Below are 20,762 nucleotides of genomic sequence, written 5' to 3'. Positions count from 1 at the left end.
TGAGAACTTAAAGCTATGCCACCTGGCCGGAACCTGCTGGGTCTTTGTTTTTTAAGCCATGCAGCTACTCTGTGTCTTACAATTGGAGAATTCACTCCATTTATATTTAGAGTGATTATTGATATATGAGGGCTTTCTCTAATTGAGTCAGATATTTCCTGAAGAATTCCTCCCTTCTGTAAAAATCTTAGTCCTCTCTCTTCCTCCACCTGTAGCATTTCTATATTTCTATCCTCTAAATCCCTAATTCTTCCCCTCATAACATCAGCTCTATTTTTAAGGATTCTAGATTATTTTTATTGCATTAACTATGTTCTTCCTATGCAGAATTTCTGCTTGTTTTTTTTAATAGTTTCCATTTCTTTTGTGAAGTATTCCTTCTTATCATTAATTTTATTCCTGAGCTCATTGAACTGTCTGAGTTTTCTCATAACTCATTGGGTTTTTTTTTTTTTTGTGTGTGACAGCTACTTTGAGTTCTCTGTCATTTAGATTGTCAATTTCTGTGCCTTCAGGGTTGGTTTCTGGAGAACTGTCATTTTCTTTCTGGTCTGAATTGTTGCTGTAGTTTCTCGTGGTGTTTGATGATCTAATCTTTTGCTGGGGCATTTGTGGTAGTGTTAGGCTACAGATTTCAGCTGCTGCCACTATGGGGAAGTGGGAGCTGTGTTTCTGATCCCACCCCACCTGCTGGAAGTTGAGGGGGACTATGGGTGCTTGTGTTGCTGTGAGAGTGTTTGGGTGTGTATGTAGATTGTGCTTGGTGGGCAGGTCCCCTTCGTGAATCCGAGCCCAGGCCACTCGTTGGGGCTTCAGGACACATTAGGGTCTCCCACCACTGGGAAAGTGATCTTGAGCAGGCTAAGGATTGCCACTGCCTCTTCCTACCATCACCCCCAGGCTTGTTCCCACTTTCACGGCAAGCAGTACTATGGGTGCTCAGGCCAGCCAGGAATACACATTCAGCCAAATGGTTCAAGGTCTTTATTGTGTTGGCCAGACTTGGTCACTATCAGCAAGTCATCCACATACTGCAGCAGCAGTCCTTCTTGCTGTCAGTGGCTCAAGGCTTTAGCTAGGGCTTCCCCAAATAGTGTAGGGGAGTTTTTGAAGCCCCAGGACAGCACCCTCCAAATATATTGTTGAGTGGCCTGAGTATCTGGGTCATGCCATTCAAATGCAAAAAGTTTCTGTGATTCTTCTGTGAACGGTATGCAGAAGAATGCATCCTTTAATTCCCAAAGTGAAAAATAGCTGCATTCACCCAGAAAGTTGGCTAGCAAGGTGTAAGGTCTGGGCACCACAGGGTGCAGGTCCTGAACCACCTCACTTATGGCACAAGGCTCCTGAACACACTGATATTCATCTGAATTGGGTTTCTTGACAGGGAGAACAGGAGTAGTATATGGTGGCTGGAAAGGTCTGATTAACCTGCAGCACTGGATGAATGCCCTTCTGAGCTTCCTGTTTTAGTGGCTATTGTTTCAGGCTGTGTGTATTGGCTGGACATTCTTTGCTTTCCCAGGCTTCCCATCTGCCCACACATCCCGTCTTACCTCCTTGAAGATCTCCGGTGGCCTTGGGCCTGGTGGTGATGCTTGAACATCTGCAGGGCCATCTGGAGCTGTAAGGGTTGTGCTGGTGGCACTTGCACCTCTAGCTGGTCTGGAGGAAAAGTCACCTGAGCATTCATTTTACATAGAAAGTCTTATCCCAGGAGGAGAACAAGGCATTCAGTCATATATCAAAAAATACGTATATTGCCCACGTGGGGTGGGGTTATTATTTTTCCAATTAAAAGATCTAAGACAGAGAAAGGAGAGTGCATCCAAACGAAGCTGGACAGTTGCCCTTGTCCTTTTATGCTTCTGGGATATTGTTGCAGTGGAAATTGCCCCGCTCTGGGAAGGGTCCTCTGACTGAATCTTGTCCCTTGTCGGGTTTGAGAAGGAGAGAATCCCTCTCTTAGGCCTGGTAATCCTTCTGGCATACCCCCTTGGGCAAGCGGTGGGCCTGGGAAAAGGTGGAGGGAGAGGAGGAGCTGGGGGCCTCCTTGGTCCATTGTCTCCCCTGGTCCAGATATAGCAACATAAAAGCTAGAACATAGGGAATTTCATCTTCCTTTACTTCCTTCTTGCAAAATGATTCTAGCTGCAAGATAGTACCACAATTGAGTGACACATTTGGGGGCCACTTTCCTCCTGATCCTAGTGTATACTGGGGCAAGGCTACATTAGAGTAAAAGATCATGCTTTTCTTTTTCATGGGCTCATAAGTGAAATTATCCCAATAGGCCAGCATGCACCCTTGCAGTCCTCTTTCTTTTTTTTCTTCCCTGGATGGACAGAGTAGTGCCCATGGTGTTAAAGTTTGTGTCTGACAATTAATGGACCCAGAGAAGGGTGCTGGGCTTGACTCCAGGTGCCCAGATAACTATAGGACTTATCCAAATCTGACTCTGCCTGAGCACACAGTTCTTGCTAAACAAGCCAAGGAGACAGGAGGCTTAAGGCAGAGTAAAGATCTCATTTCCCAACACTGGTGTAGGGGTCAGGTGCCCAGCAGAAAGTTTTTTAGATCTTCTATTTTGCAGAAAGTCCAAATCTGGCTTACTTTAAGCCCAAACCTGACTTCCACACAATGACACCAAAGAAGGCACTGGACAGGACAGACAAAGAGGGGGAAAGGTGGTCAGGCCATGCTCTCACGGCTTCCTCCTAAGGGTTGGCACACAAACGGCAGTGTCCACACTGAGGCGTACAATTCTGGTTTGACACTTGACAGAAAAGGTCGCAAACTTCACATCCTCACAGATGGTGTAACAAGCACTGGAAGTGTGCTGTGGGATTCTGACACAGAGGAAAACTGGCACCCAGACTAGTGGAACGACACATACACTCAAGAGAACAGACCATACAGGTGTGCAAACCACAGAGAAACTAGAGACTAGTCTTCCAGATAATATACTAGGCAGTCTGTACTTCCCTTTATCCCTAAACAGCAGCGCCTAAGCCAGATGGACTTTGGCCTGACCAAGGCCCCCAGACCAGGAAAAAGGAATATGGTACCCGGGAGGTGCCTCCAGATGACTCACCTCGTTATAGGTGCAAGCTGGTCAGCTTGAGATCCGGTCCTTCCTTTCCAGATCACTGAAGCATGAGAGGCAGTCAGCAAGTGAGCCAGCCACAAGGGCAATTCCTGGGGCAGAAAAAGAAAAAAAAAAATAAAAAGCTGCCCAGCAGCTGGGGGAAAAAGAGCTTCTTCCAAGTTGACCAGCTACAGGTAGAGGCTAGGGTCCCATCTGGGGTGCTGGAGATTGATACAATGGGCTTGCTCTGTTCATCACAATCAGAGCCAATTAATAAATGACTTAGAGATCGAGAAAGGAAGTTTAATTAGATGAGCTGGAAAATTGGAAGACGGGTGACTAATGTCTCAAAAACCCGTCTTCAAAGATTACAGAATCTCGAGGCAATTATATAGGGAAAATGGACAGTAAGGAGGGAGTTTCCTTCAGGCGTGATGGACCCCGGCATCTTTCATTGTTCCATTCTTCTCTCAGCTGTGATCAACACCTTGTAGGTGTGTTTCCCGCCTGTGGTCAGCCTGTTCCTGGAGAGAAACCCATAGAACAAAGGTGTAATTTGTCAAGCTATCGCAGAGTACATACGTAAGTGGAGGACACAAATCAGGAAAGCATGTGAAGTTTTTAGAGTACGTGCAGAGCCGAGAGTAGTCACGCAAAGGAGGGGCTGGGCCATTTACTGTAACAAGATGGCCTCACTTTTGCTCACTTACAACTTGACAATAAAACATAAATTAGAAACAGGTCTGTATAGCAGGAGTTTTTTTATGTACTAAATCTACCTTATTTTCCATCCAAACTAGATTGTTATAAGTTTGATATGTTTAACTTGTTATAAATTTAACATTTTTTAGATAAAGTATAAAAACTGCATGATTATTTCAGTAGAGACAGAAAGGTTTTTGACAAAATCCAATGCTCTTTCATGAAAAAGATATTCAACAAAGCAGGAATTGAAGGGAAATTCTTCAACCTGATAAAGGCTATGTATAAAAACTCACAGGAAGCGTCATACTTAATGTTGAGAGACTGAAATATTTGACCCTAACATCAGGAACAAGACTTGAATAACTGCTCTCACTTCCTCTATTTAATGTTTTTCAGGAAGTTCTACTCAAAGTATTTAGGCAAGAAAAACATCAAGATTGGAGAGAAAGTAGTAAAACTGTGTTTGCAGATGGCATGTTCTAATACAGAGAAAATCTTAAGAAATTAAAACTCTGATAAATTTGTTTAGCAATGTTGCAAGATACAAGATCAATATACATACATAATTATGCATAACATTATACAAAATATAATTCAATTCTATACACTGCAATGAGGAATCTGAAAATGAATTTAGTAACAATTCTATTTGCAATGGCATCAAAATTAAATAAAATACTTGGGAAAAGTCAGTATCAGTAAATATTGATAGATATCAATGTGTGCACATATATTTATGTATGCCTATATATATATTTCCTATCTTTGTTCACTGAACAGTCCTAGACGCAATACCACTCCAGTAGCCATATTGGTCCCTAAAGGCCACTAGAATGTTGGCTTCTGAATACTATTCTACACTAAGAGGAATGTTGGTTTCTTGAATAATGAATATTTCCAGAGAATAGGACAGGAAAAGTGTAAGATGAGCAAGAGCAATCTTATTGTGCAAGAAAGTTAGGACGTCTTCAAAAATTGATCAGACTATGTCAAAGGACATAATCTGAAACAGTTCCTGCTGGTCTAACTTGGGACAATATGAACTTCTAAATAAATAATGATAGTAATAGATTACAACCCAGTGATTAAAATAAGAAGCTGTGAGTCCATATTGATATGAGTAAATAAATAAGTAAATAGCTTAGAAGGGAGAGCTCATTCTTGGTGTAAAATTCCAATTAATAAATGTAGACAGAATCACAATAATAGAAAAATCATCATTTAGAAACTATCCAGCAGGATGCTAAGTTGAGCGGGTGGAGGTTTGATGAGACACAAATTTTTGTTTTAGCTTAAAGTACTTTTCCATAAAATACTTATATGTGACGAAGCATAAAATGATGAATCTGCAGTGCCGTCATCTGGCACACGCTAACTTGACCAGGTGATCACGTCAGATTGACATCACCGATGTCAACACCGTGTACCTGCTGATGTGATGCACTGAAAAGAACACAACGTAACTTCTTCCTGATTCTGAGAATGCGGAGCGTCAGACAGACCTAGGTTGAAGGACGTCCTACTAAAGAAAATGTCTCTATCCTTCAACACTCTTCTGGTTGCCAATGATAAAGACTAAGGAAACTCTCTAGATAGGAAGAAATTAAAGAGACATGACACCCAAAAGCAACGCATGATCTCTGCTTTAGACTTGGACAAGGAAGCCAAAACATACATATTATGAGACATTTGGCAAAATTTGAATGGAATACATGGATTCCAGCACAGTCTATTGAAAAGTCAACAATAAAACTCCTACGTACCCAGAATTCAGCCATCCAAATCAGAAAATCAACATTGGGTATTAAGGTGAATAATACTATAAATAGCTATAAACTTACTACCCATTACTTCAGATATTACTTCTGGTCACCTCATCAGTATAATTCTATTTGCTCTTCTGTCATATATAACCTTTATCCTAATTTAATTTAATTTTTTCCCCGAGGAAGATTAGCCCTGAGCTAACTACTGTCAATCCTCCTCTTTTTGTTGAGGAAGACTGGCCCTGAGCTAACATCCATGCCCATCTTCCTCTACTTTATATGTGGGACGCCTACCACAGCATGGCTTGCCAAGTGGTGCCATGTCCACACCCGGGATCCAAACCGGTGAACCCCGGGCCACCCAAGGGGAACGTGTGCACTTAACCACTGCTCTGGCCCAATCCTAATTTAATTTTAATCGTTCACTTTGTGTTCTTTCATTTTGTTAGTTTGTATGTTTGTATCCTCAAACTACATTGTCTAAATTTCTATTTTTGAACTTTGGAATCATACTCTATATATTTTTCTGTTTTAAAAAATATTCTCTATATATATTTGTATTACTGAAAGGGGCTGCAATACATTACTTTTTTCTTATGCATAATATGCCATTGTTAGAATATAAACTTTGGCTTATAAAACAGCTTTAGATTTAGAAAAAAATTGCAAGAATTGTTCAGAATTCTCATATACCCTTCTGCCAGTTTCCTCTATTATTAACATCTTGCATTTGTATGGTTCATTCATCATTATTAATGAGCCAATACTGATACCTTATTATTAATAATAATTCATACTTTTTTTCAATTTCCTTGATTTGTGCAGAATGTATTTTTGTGTTTCAGGATCCCACAACAGTAAATTTAATAATCATATCTTGTCCCCTCAGGCTCTTCTTGATTGCGAAAGTTTCAAGGACTTTCCTTATTTTTGATGCATTTGACAATTTTGAGAAATTTTGGCCAAGTATTTTGTAGAATGTTCCTTTTCTGGGGTTTGTCTGATGTTTTCTCATGGTTAGACTGAGGTTGCTGCTTTTGGGGAGGAAGACTACAGAGGTAAACTGCCATTTTCATCATAGCATTTCAAGGGGGCATAATACCAACATGACTTTTCACTGTTGCTGTTGACTCTGATCACCTGGCTGAAGTAATGTTTGCCATATTTCCTCACTAAAAGGAGACTTCTTTTTCATTTCCATACTATATTCTATAGAATAAATTTAATATGTGAAGGCTACACTTAAGAACACAGTTATTGGGAAAACCTCACCTGCAGATCTCCCCACCTGGTCTTTGGCCACCCCAAGTGAACTAGGTGCTAAGCCCACATGTCCCCCAGTCTTAGCTGATGTTTCTGTACTTGCTCTGGAGGGCAGTGCAAGAGTGAGCTCTGACAGACAGGGAGCACCTGCAGAAAGCAGTTCAGAGCCTGCAGGTGAGGGAGAAAACCAGAACTTGAGTCAAAACGATAACAAGGGACAAATAAGGTTATTATATAATTATAAAGGGACCAATTCATCATGAAGTTATAACAATCATAAATATATATGCACTGAACATCAGATCACATAAATATATTAAGCAAATAATAACAGATGTGAAGGGGAAAATAGATCACAAAAGGATAATAGTAATAGACTTAATTCCTAACTTTCAGCAAAGGATGGATTATCTAGACACAACACAAACAAGGAAACATCGGACTTGAACGATTCTTTAGAACAAACAGACCTAGCAGAGACATAGAGATCATTCCGTCCAACAGCAGAAGAACACTTTCTTTTCGAGTGTGCATGAAGTGTCCTCCAGGACAGGACACATGACAGGTCACATAGAAAGTCTTAGAAAATTTAAGAAGATTGAAACCATACCAAGTGTCTATTCAGACCTCAATGGCACGAAATGAGAAATCAACAACCAGAGGAAAACTGGAAAATCTATAAATACGTTGAATTAAACAATACTCTTTCACAAGCAATAGATCAAAGAAGAAATCAAAAAAATAATAAAAAGTCTTTAAACAAATGAAAATGGAAACATAACATTCTAAAACCTATGGGATGCTATTAAAGCAGTTTTGAGAAGAAAGTTTATAGCAATGCATGCCTACATTAAGAAAAAGGAAAGATCTGAAATAAACAACCTAACTTTACACCTCAAGGAACTACAAAAAGAACAAGCTAAGCCCAAAGTTAGCAGAAGGAAGGAAATATTTATTATCAGCAGATAGAAATGAAATAGAGAACAGAAAAAAATAATAAACAGATCAAAGAAACTGAGATACTTTTTTCAAAATAAACAAAATTGACAAATCTTTAGCTAGACTAGCTAAGGAAAAAGAGAGAAGACTCAGTAAAATCAGAAATAAAAGAAGAGACATCATAGCTGATGCTACAGAAATACAAAGGATCATAAGAGACTGCTACAGTTACAAGCCAAGGAATTGGATGACCTAGAAGAAATGGGTAAATTTCTAGGCACATACAACTTACCAAGACTTAAATATGAAGGAGTAGGAAATTCAAACAGACTAATAACTAGTAAAGAGATTGAATCTGTAATCCAAAACCTCCAACAAAGAAAAGCACAGGATCAGGCGATTTCACTGGTGGACTTCATCAAATGTTTAAGGAGGAATTAATGCCAATCCTTCTCAAAGTCTCCCAAAAAATTAAAGGAGGAAACACTCCAAACTCATTTTAATAGCCCAGTATTTCTCTGAGACACAAGGTAGATAAAGAGACTGCAAGAAAAGAAAACGATAGGCCAATATCCCTGATGAATATTGATGCAAAACTTCTCAACAAAACATTAACAAACTAAATCCAACAACATGTGAAAAGGGTCATACACCAGGATCAAGTGGGATTTATCCCTGGGGTGCAAGAATGGTTCAACATACACAAATAACATACAGGTATAAAATGAACATACAGAAATCAGTTGCATTTTTATATGCTAACAATGAAATATCTGAAAGCAAATAAACAATATCATTCACAACATCATCAAAACAATGAAATACTTAGGTGAAATTCAACCAAGGAAGTGAAAGAGCTGTACTAAAAAAAGAAGACTCTTATGAAAGAAATTGAAGAAGACACTAATAAATAGAAAGATATCCTGCGCTTATGGATCAGAAGAATTAAAATACATACAAAACAATTCATGGACATTAAATATAAATCTGTGAGTGATTATGAAACAGAAAAAGATTTGGAGAATTGATCTGAGGTGACTGAATACGTATAACATGTAGCTATATGCACACACACGCTCTTGGACTCCTGGATTAATGAATGCAGTGTGCTTGAAGTGAGGTATATGTTGATGAATCTAATACAAAGCAGATGAGAGAGGCTCAGCAGCTCCACGAATACCATCCAGTACTGCATCATTCCATAGAAATATGCAAGTTACACATGTAACTTTCAATTTTCTAATAGCTACACTAATAATAAAAGGAAATGTGAAACTAACTTTAATCATATATTTTATTTGACTCAGTATATCTAAAATGTCATTTCAACGTGTAGTCAACATAAAAAAAATATTGAGATGCTTTATCCTCATACTAAATCTTCAGGGAAGAAGCTCCTTAACTTTGGTGTTGACAATGACTTTTTGGGTAGAACAACAAAATATAAGGAACAAAAGTAAAAATCAATAAACAGGACATATCAAACTAAAAAGTTCTGCACAGTAAAAAAAACAATCAACAAAATGAAAAAATTCTTTCTTCCAATTTTCTTTGAAATGGGAGAAAATATCTGCAACTCATATATTGGGTAAAAGGCTGATATCCAAAATATGTAAAGAACTCATACAACTCAGTAACAAAAAGTCAAACAATCCAATTAAAAAATGGGAGAGGAATTAAACAGACATTCTTCCAAAGAAGACATACATAATCCAAGAGGTACATGAAGAGATGCTCAATATCACTAATCATCGGGGAAACACAAATCAAAACCATAAGAAAATATCACCTTACATGTGTTAGAATGGCCATCTTCAAGAAGACAAGAGATAGCAAGTGTTGTGAGGATACAGAAAAAATGGAACCCTTGTACACAGTTGGTGGGAATAGAAATTGGTTCAAACACAACGGAAACAGTGTGGAGGTTCCTTGAAGAATTAAATATAGAACTACCATATGATCCAACAATTCTACTTCTGGGCATATATGCAGAGGAAATGAAAATAGAAAATCAAAAAGATATGTGCACTCCCATGGTTACTGCAGCGTTATTCACAACAGACAGCATATGGAAGTGGTCTAAGAGTCTGTCAATGGATGAACGGGTAAAGAAGATGTACATATATCCAATGGAATACTACTCAGCCATGAGAAAGAAGGGAATTCTGCCATTTTTGACAACATAGATGGACCTTGAGGGCATTCTGGTAAGTAAAGAAGTCAGATGTAGAAAGACAAATACTGCATGATATCACTTACATGTGGAATCTAAAAAAGCTGAACTTGGAGAAACAGACAGTGGAGTGGTGGTTATCAGGGGTTGTGGGTTTGGGGAAATGGGGAGATAGTCGTTAAAGGGTATAAGCTTACTGTTAGAAGATTAAGAAGTTCTGGGGATCGAAAGTATGGCATTTTGATTATAGCTAATAATACTGCTTTATATACTTGAATATTGCTAAGAGAGTAGATCTTAAATGTTTTCACCACAAAAAAAGAAATGGTAATTACTTGATGGAATGGAGGTGTTAACTAATGCTATGGTGGTAATAATTTTGCAACATATAAATGTATCGAATAAAAAAAACATTAGGGGCCAGCCCAGTGGCACAGCAGTTAAGTTCACACTTTCTGCTTCAGTGGCCTGGGGTTCACCAGTTTGGATCCCAGGTGTGGACCTACACACTGCCTGTCAGGCCATGCTGTGGCAGGTTTCCCACATATAACATAGATGAAGATGGGCACAGAAATTAGTTTAGGGCTAATTTTCCTCAGCAAAAAGAGGACGATTGGTGGCAGATGTTAGCGCAGGGCTAATCTTCCTCAAAAAAAAAATTTTTTTTAATTAAAAAAAGAAATTCCATAGGAAGAGCAGAGGAAATTTAGGCATTGATACTCAATTATTGTGTCACTAAGAAACAGTCTGGAGTTATATTAGATGTTCTGCTGCATTTTTTCCCCTTTTCAGCCAAAAACTTTCTGGAAAATAACTCATTATGAGTTAAGTTATGCGAGCTCAGCACAAACCCAAGTCTGAAACTAACTGGATATCATGTTACCACTGCAAGAATTGGTGGGTTGTTTTTTTAAAAAATTTATCTCTTGACTGATCTAGTTGGATGATTTTGAATAGGGCAAAAGAGAAATATATATTGTTCCCCACTTAACCCATTTTGGACACCATTTCTCTCTTTTAAAAATTTTTGATATCACATAACTTCTTTTGGATTAGTTATATTATCTCCCACTGCACTTTTGTCCCATAGCAGTGACAACTCTGGGAGTCAAGGGTTGTGTCTGCAGCATCCACCTTCATACATCCAAGCTCAATGAATATTTGTTGAAGGATGCATGATGAAAAAAGAATAAATTTTCCTATATAGAGATAAAAAAAGGATAACTTTTGTGAAACAATAAAGTTGTATGAAATTTAAATTTTGATGTCCATACATAAAAATTCTTTTGCAACATGGTTAAAAACAAACAAAAAAGCAGCTCATTGGGAGGTGATGTCAGCATCATGGCAGAGCAAGTAATCTCTCTCCTCCAACATACAATGAAAAGGTCATTCATACTCCAACAGAGGACATCCAAACAGAACACAAAAAACATTGGAGAGAACCACACAGCCATACAATGGAGGGAAGACAGGCTGGAGCCCCCCTTGGAGGAGGTGGAACAGAGTAAGAGAAAACTTCACTCCCTCCCCTAAAGACCGGGATCCGGGACTGTGGGACGCCTCCAAGAGGGAAGGAACAGGGGAGGGGATGCTCCTTTGTGGGAACATCAAGGACTCCCTAGTGCCCTTGCAGCCTATAGGGAAGACCTCTATGGGGGTGAAAGCTTTCACAAGGGGGTGACCTCATCAAGCCAACACCCCAGGAGAGCAGATAGCAAGAGTGAGAAAGCCCCGAGGGCACACAGGAGAATCTACCCCTCCCCTCACCCACCCCGGGCCAACTCCACTGCCTGGGATCTTGGCAGAATGCAGAGCACTCAGAATATGTGGCTGTTGACCCCACCCAGTGGCAATAGGCAGTAACTGAGAACAAATAACACAAGGATGCAAAAAAAAAAAAAAAAAAAAAAACAGAGCCACTCCTTCTAGCAATATCAAACATTATATTAGATCTCCAGGCCAGACAAAAAACGACAAGTACCCAGAACTCAGTCCTGAGCACACAGGAATATATGATATAAATGACAATAAATTCAAATTAGCTATCATCAAAAAACTCAAAGAGGTAAAAGAAAATACAGAGAAACAATTCAATGAGTTCAGGAGCTACTTCACAAAAGAGATTCAAACTATAAAGAAGAATCAATCAGAAATATTAGAGATGAAAGATGCAATGGAAGAGATAAAACAAAATATGGATTCCCTGAACACTCGAGTGGGCATCATAGAGAAGTGGATCAGCATAATCGAAGATAGACATGATGAAATGCTCTGGATAGAGGAGGAGAGAGAACTAAGACTAAAAAGAAATGAAGAAAGTCTCTGAGAAATAGCCAACTCAATCAGGAAATGCAACATAAGAATTATAAGCATTTAAGAAGGAGAAGAGAAGGGGAAGTGAGCAGAAAGCTTGTTCAAAGAAATAATAGCAGACAACTTCCAAAACCTAAGGAAGGAGATGGAAATCCGTGTGGAATAAAAGCTGCCAGATCTCCTCAATATGTCAATGTAAGAAGACCTACTGCAAGGCATATAGTAGTGAAACTGGCAAAAAATGAATGACGAAGAAAGATTACTAAGAGCAGCAAGGCAGAAGAAAATAACCTACAAAGGAACTCCTATCAGGCTTTCAGTGGATTTCTCTGCAGAAACCTTACAGGCTAGCAGAGACTGGAATGACATAATCAAATCTTTGAAGGACAAAAACTATCAGCCAAGAATACTCTATCCAGCAAAAATATCCTTCAGATATGATGGAGAAATAAAAACTTTCCCAGACAAACATAAGTTAAGGGAGTTTGTAATCATGAGACACCCCCTACAGGAAATCCCAAGAAGGCCCTCATACATGAAAAGAAAAAGGGAGAAAGGGGTTACAAAGCATGGAGTAAGGAGATAATTATGTAGACAGAATCAGAACAGGATAACAAATACTTAAGTATAGCATTAAAGACAAAGGGAAGGAAAACAACAAAAACAGAGATAATCTTGTCATATTAACCACAAACTCATAACACACGGTGGAATAAGATGTGAGAAAAATAACTTAGGAGAGAAAGAGGGAAGAGACTGAATTGGCTTAGTCAAAGGAAATAAGAAGCCATCAAAAAAGCAACTATCTTATTCATGAGATTTTGAATACAACCCTCATGGTAACCACTAAACAAAAAAGTAGGACAGAGACACAAATAATAAATAAGGAGAAAACAAAGAAACACAACATAAAAAACTACGTAACTTGACGGGTAGACCAAAATACACAGGATGAGAAACAAAAGAAATGAAGGAGAACTAGAAAACGAGTGACAAAATGGCAACATTAGGCCCTCATATATCAGTAATCACCATAACTGTAAATGGATTGAATTCTGCAATAAAAAGACACAAAGTGGCAAGATGGATTAAAGAATAAGACCCAAAAATATGCTGCCTCCAGGAAATACATCTCAGCTCCAATGACAAACACAGGCTCAGAGTGAAGGGATGGAAGATGATACTCCAAGCTAATGGCAAACAAAAGAAAGCAGGGGGGCACAATACTTATGTCAAACAAAGTAGACTTCATGATAAGACAGGTAGAGAGAGAGAAAGAGGGGCAGTATATAATGACCAAAGGCACACTCTATCAAGAAGAAATGACACATAAATATCTATGCAGCCAACACAGGAGCACCAAAGTACATAAAGTAACTATTAAAAAACCTAAAAGAAGCTGTTAATAATACAATAATAGCAGGAGACCTTAACGTTCCACTCACATCAATGGATAGATCATCCAGACAGACAATCAATGAGAAAACATTGGAATTAAATGAAAAGCTAGACCAGTTGGACTTAGACATATATGGAACACTCCATTCAAAAACAGCAGAATACGCACTCTTCTCAAGTGTGCATGGAACATTCTCAAGGATAGACCATATGTTGGGAAACAAGGCAAACCTCAATAAATTTAAGAAAATTGAAACAATAACAAGCATCTTTTCCGATCACAATGCTATAAAGCTAGAAATTAATTAGAAGAAAAAAGCTGAGAAAAGGACAAAGATGTGGAGACTAAACAACATGCTATTGCACAACCAATGGATGATTGAAGAAATTAAAAGAAAAATCAGAAAATATGGAGACAAATGAAAATGAAAACATACCATACCAACTCATATGGGATGCAGCAAAAGCCACACTAAGAGGGAAATTCATCACAATACAGGCACACCTTAACAAGCAAGAAAAATATGAAATAAGCAATCTCAAATTACACCTAACTGAATTAGAAAAAGAAGAACAAACAAAGCCCAAAATCAGGAGAAGGAGAGTAATAATAAAAATCAGAGCAGAAATAAATGCTATTGAAACAAAAAAAGCAGTAGAAAGGATCAATGAAACAAAGAGCTGGTGCTTTGAGAAGATAAACAAAATTGACAAACCCCTAGGCAGACTTACAAAGAAAAAAAGAGAGAAAGCTCAGAAAAATAAGATTAGAAATGAGAAAGGAGAAATAACAACAGGTACCACAGAAATATAACAGATTATAAGAGAATGCTACGAAAAACTATATGCCAACAAAATGGACAGTCTACAAGAAATGGATAAATTCTTAAACTCTTACAACCTCCCAAAGCTGAATCAAGAAGAAATAGAGAAAGTGAATGGACCAATCACAAATAAAGAGAATGTAACAGTAATCAAAAGCACCCCAAAGAATAAAACCCCAGGACCAGATGGCTTCCCTGGGGAATCCTACCAAACATTCAGAGAGGATTGAATACCTATCCTTCTCAAGCTACTCCAATAAATTAGGGAAGACAGAATGCTTCCTGACACATTCTAGGAGGCCAACATCACTGATTCCAAAGCCTGATAAGGACAACACAAAAAAGGAAAACTACAGAGCAATATTGCTGATGAACATAGATGCAAAAATCCTCAACAAAATATTGGCAACCCGAAAACAGCAATGCACCAAAAAGATCATACATCATGAGTCAGTGGGATTTATACCTGGGATGCAGTGATGGTTCAACATCTGCAAATCAATCAATATGATACACCACATCAACAAACTGAGGAATAAAAACCATGATCATCTCAATAGATGCAGAGAAAGCATTTGACAAGATCCAGCAGGCATTTATAACAAAAACTCTTACAAAATTGGGATAGAAGGAAATTACCTTAACATAATAAAGGCCATATATGACAAACCCACAGCCAACATCATACTCAATGGGAAAAACCTGAAAGCCATCCCTCTGATAACGGGAAGAAGACAAGGATGCCCACTCTCACCACTCTTATTCAATATAGTACTGGAGGTTTTTGCCAGAGCAGTTAGGCAAGAGAAAGAATAAAAGGAATCCAAATAGGGAGTGAAGAAGTGAAATTCTCGCCATTTGCAGATGACATAATCTTATATATAGAAAACCCTAAAGAATCCTTTAGCAAACTATTAGAAATAATTACCAGCTACAGTAAATTTGAGGGGTACAAAATCAACTTACAAAAATCAGTTGCAATTTTGTACTCTAATAACAAACTTACAGAAAGAGAACTCAAGAAGACAATTCCATTCGCAATCACAACAAAAAGAATACAACATCTAGGAATAAATTTAACCAAGGAGGTGAAGGACTTAGACAATGAAAATTATAGGACATTATTGAAAGAAATAGATAATGACACAAAGAAATGCAAAGAGGTTCCATGAACATAGATTGGAAGAAGAAACATATTTAAAATAGCCATACTACCCAAAGTAATCTACAGCTTCAATGCAATCCCAATCAGAATCCCAAAGACATTCTTCATGGAAATAGAACAAAGAACCCTAAAATTCATATGGGGCAACCAAAGACCCCAAATTGCTAAAGCAATCCTGAGAAAAAAGAACAAAGCTGGAGGCATTACAATCCCTGACTTCAAAATGTACTATAAAGCCATAGTAATCAAAACAGCATGCTACTGCCACAAAAACAGACACACAGATCAATGGAACAGAACTCAAAGCCCAGAAATAAAACCACACATCTACAGGCAGATAATCTTTGACAAAGTTGCCAAGAACATACAATGGAGAAAAGAGAGTCTCTTCAACAAATGGTGTTGGGAAAACAGGACAGCCATGTGCAAAAGAATGAAAATAGACCACTATCTCACGTCATACACAATAATAAACTCAAAATGGATCAAAGACTTGAAGATACATCCTGAAACCATAAAACTCCTGGAACATAATATAGGTAGTATACTCTCTGACATAGAACTAAAAAGGATCTTTTCAAATACCATGTCCTCTCAGACAAGGGAAACAAAAGAAAAAATAAACAAGTGGGAGTTCATCAGACTAAAGAGCTTCTGCAATGCAAAAGAAACTAGATCAAAACCAAAAGACAACCCACCAACTGGGAGAAAATATTTACAAATCATATGTCTGACAAGGGGTTAATCTCCATAATACATAAGGAGCTCACGCAACTGAACAACAAAAAAACAAACAGCTCGATCAAAAAATGGGCAGAGGATATGAACAGACATTTTTCCAAAGAAGATATACAGATGGCCAATAAACACATGAAACTATGTTCAGTGTCACTTTTCATCAGGGAAATGCAAGTCAAAAATACACTAAGATATCACCTTACACCTATTAAAATGGCTATAAACACTAAAACTAAAAATAACAAATGTTGGAGAGAGTACAGAGAAAAGGGAACCCTCATGCACTGCTGGTGGGAATGCAAACTGATGCAGCCGCTATGGAAAACAGTATGGAGATTCCTCAAAAAACTAAAAATAGAACTACCATATGACCCAGCCAACCCACTACTGGATATCTATCCAAACAACTTGAAATCAACAATCCAAAGTAACTTATGTATACCGATGTTCATCACAGCACTATTCACAATAGCCGAGACATGGACACAATCCAAGTGCCCATCGACTGATGATTGGATAAAGAAGATGTGGTATATATATACAGTGGAATACTACTCAGCCAGAACAAAAGAAAAAATCATCCCATTTGGAACAAGATGGATGGACCTGGAGGGAATTATGCTAAGTGAAGTAAGCCAGACTTAGAATGATAAACACCAGATGGTTTCACTCATATGTGGAATATAAACAAACACATAGACAAAGAAAACAGTTGAGTGGTTACCAGGAGAAGGGGGGTGGGGGGTGGGCACAGGGGGTGAAGGAGAGCACTTATGTAGTGACAGTCAAGAAATAATGTACAGCTGAAATCTCACATTGATGTAAACTATTATGAATTCAAATTTTAAAAATAGCAGCTCATCACCAAGCCAAATGTCATCTAGATTTTCTCCTATGTTTCTACTAAGAGTTCTATAATTTTGCATTTTTACATTTAGGTATCACATACTTTGTGAATTAGTTTTTGTGTTAGACATAAGTTCTGTTTTTAGGTTCTTTTAAAATATATGCATATTTCTGTTCATATATTTCCATACATATAAATCTCCAATTGTTCCAGCACCATTTGTGGAAAAGACCTCTTTATTCCATTGACTTGACTTTGCTCCTTTGTCAAAGGTCAGTTCACTGTATTTGTGTGGATCAAATTCGGGCCTCTCTATTCTTTTCCACTGACTTATGTGTATATTTCCTTGCCAATATCATGCTGTTCTGATTACAGTAGCCCTATAGAAAGTCATGGAATCGAGTGTCATGAGTCCTCTGACTTTGTATCTTCTTTAGTATCTTAACGTTTTGTGTATCCGTTTGTTGATAGCTAAGAAACAGGATTTTGATTGGGATTATGTTGAATTTATGCGCTAATCTTGGAAAAAATGACATCTTAATATTGAGTCTTCCAATCCATGGACATTCAACATCTCTCCGTTTATTTAGGTTTTCTTGATTCTTCTATGTGTACTTTTAGATTTCCATATGGTTCCTATATATATTTAGTTAGATTTATACCAAAGTATTTTGGGTTTTGGTACTATTTTAAATGGTACTGTATTTTTAATTTCAAAGTCTAGTATTTTGTAGCTACAATATAGGAAAATAATTGAGTTTTGTATACTAACTTTGCATCTCATGAACTTGGTATACCCACTTATTAGTTCCAAGATATTTTTGTCAATTCTTTGACATTTTTTACATAGAAAATCATGTCACCTGCTTTTTATATACACGTATATTAGTTATTCCTTCCCAATCTGTAGACCTTTTATTGCTATTCTTGTCTTATTGCACTGTCTAGGAACTCAGGATGGTGAATAATAGTTTGAAGAGACAAAAAGCTTGCCTAGTTTTAGATCTTTAGAAGAAAGCATCCAGTCTTTCACAAATCACTACAGTGTTACTTTCAGGTTTTTGTAAATTGTCTTTTATTAGGTTAAGCAAGTTCTTTCTATTCTATTCCTAATCTGCTAAGAGTTTCTGTCATGAAAGAATATTGAATTTTTCAAATGCATTTTCCACACCTTTAGAGGTAGTCATAATTTTTTTCTTCACTTGCCTATTAATTGGGTGAATTATATTACATTGATTTTTGAAATTTTTACCTACTTTTTTATTTATAGACTTTATGTTGTTTTTCAGAGAAGTTTTAAGTTCACAACAAAATTGAGTGGAAAGTAGGAGAGTTCTAAACTACCCCCTGCATCTACAAATGCACAGCCTTGCCCGCTATCAACACTTCACGCCAGAGTGGTACATTTGTTACAACTGATGGGCCTACATTGACACATCATTGTCACTCAAAGCCCATAGTTGACATTAGGGTTCACTGTTGGTGTTGTACGTTCTATGGGCTTGGACAAACACTCTGCCTATTCACTCAGCCCTCTCTGCTAACTCCCAGCAAGCGCTGCTCTTTTTGTGTCTCCAAAATTTTTCCTTTTCCAGAAAGCCATATACTTGGAATCATTCAGTTTGTAGACTTTTCAGAGTGAATTCTATTACTGCATAATATGACTTGGTTTCCTCCAAGCCTTTTTATACTTTGAGAGCTCCTTTTCCTTTTAGTGCTAAATAATATTTCACTGCATGGGTGTATTATAGTTTATTTATCAGTTATCCAACTAAAGGACATCTGGGTTGCTTCCCAGTTTCGGCAATCATGAGTAAAGATGCTTACTCCAGTAGAAATAATGCCAAAAGAACAAGCGCTGACAAAACTACAAAGGTGGAAATGAGATGTAGATGGGTGCCACAAGTACTGCAAGAGCACCGAACCGTAAGTCCCAGGAGGATTCTTAAAGACGTGGAAATGCAGCACAATAGTTTTCAGGTGTGGGAGATCAATGAGAACAATGAGAGAAGCAACGCCTTGTGGCATCATAGCAGCTATCAAGGTTGGATGCGGGGGTCCTTATAAAGAAAAGTCCCTGGAGCCTCGCCGAACGGCTCCTCTCGCCCCTGCACCAGCTGTCAGGCCTCCACCGCTGCCAGCAGGATGCCTCCTCCACTGGGGGTTTCCCTGAGCGGCAGGTATTTTCTTTCTATCCCCATCCTGTTAAGAGTATTTTTTTTTAACTTTTTATCATAAATGTTGTTGGGTCTTCTGAAATGCTTTCTCTGCATCTACTGAGGTGATCATGCGGCTTTAGTACCTCGTTTCTTTAACGTTGTGTACCACACTGATTGGTTTGCAGATGTTAAGCCATCTCTGCATCCCTGGCATAAATCCCACTGCCTCAAGATGTATGACATTTTGGATGTAATGCTGTATTCGGGTTGCCAATATTTTGTTGAGAATTTTTGCATCTCTGCACATCAGTGATATTGACCTGCACTTTTCCTTTTTCCTGTTGTCCTCGTCAGGCTTTGGTATCAGACTGAGGTTGCCCTCATCAAATGCGTCAGGAAGCATTCCATCTTCCCTAATTCTTTGGAACAGCTTGAGAGGGCTAGGCATTAATTCCTCCCTGAAAGTTGGGTAGAATTCTCCAGGGAAGCCGGCTGGTCCTGGGCTCCTACCTTTTGGGGGGGATGCTTTGGCTTACTGTCTGAATGTGGTTCCTTGTGACTGGTCTATTCTGATCATCTCTTTCTTCTGGATCCAGCTCCGGGAGGTTGCAAGAGTCTAAGAATGTGTCCATTTCTTGTAGACTGTGCATTTTGTTGGCATATAGCTTTTCATAGCGTTCTCTTCTAGTGCTTTGTATCTCTGTGTTATCCCTTCTTCTTTCTGCTCTTTCATTTCTAATTTTATTTTTCTGAGGTTTCTTGCTCTTTCTTTGTAAGTCTGGCTAGGGGTCTGTCCATTGTGTTTATCTTCTCAAAGAACTCGTTCTTTGTTTTGTTGATGTTTTCAATTGCCTTTTGTGTTTCACTTGCATGTATTTTCGCTCTAATTTTTATTATTTCTCTCCTCCTGCTGACTTTGGCTTTGTTTGTTCTTCTTTGTTGAATTCACTTAAGGTGTAGTTTGAGATAGCTTATTTGGGATTTTTCTTTTTTGCTAAGGTGAGCCAGTATTGTGATGAGTTCCCCTCTTAGTACTGCTTTTGCTGCATCCCAGATGAGTTGGTATGATATGTTTTCCTTTTCATTTGTCTACAGATCTTTTTGGTTTCTCCTTCAATTTCTGGAATGATCCATTGGTTGTTTGATAGCATGCTGTTTCGTCTCCACAACTTTGTCCCCTTCTCAGCTGTTTTCCTGTAATTAACTTCTATCTTCCTAGCCTTGGGACCAGAAAAGATGCTTATTATTTCAATCTTCTTCAATTTCTCGAGGCTTGCCTTGTTTCCCAACTTATGTTCTATCCTTGAGAATGTTCGGTGTGCACTTCAGAAGAATGTGTATTCTGCTGTTTCCGGATGGAGTGTTCTATAGATCCAGAGAA

Source organism: Equus quagga, chromosome 2, assembly GCF_021613505.1.
Source record: "Equus quagga isolate Etosha38 chromosome 2, UCLA_HA_Equagga_1.0, whole genome shotgun sequence".
NCBI classification, from domain to species: domain Eukaryota; kingdom Metazoa; phylum Chordata; class Mammalia; order Perissodactyla; family Equidae; genus Equus; species Equus quagga.
The sequence above is the reverse complement of the archived record's forward strand: the minus strand, read 5'-3'. Positions refer to the sequence as shown.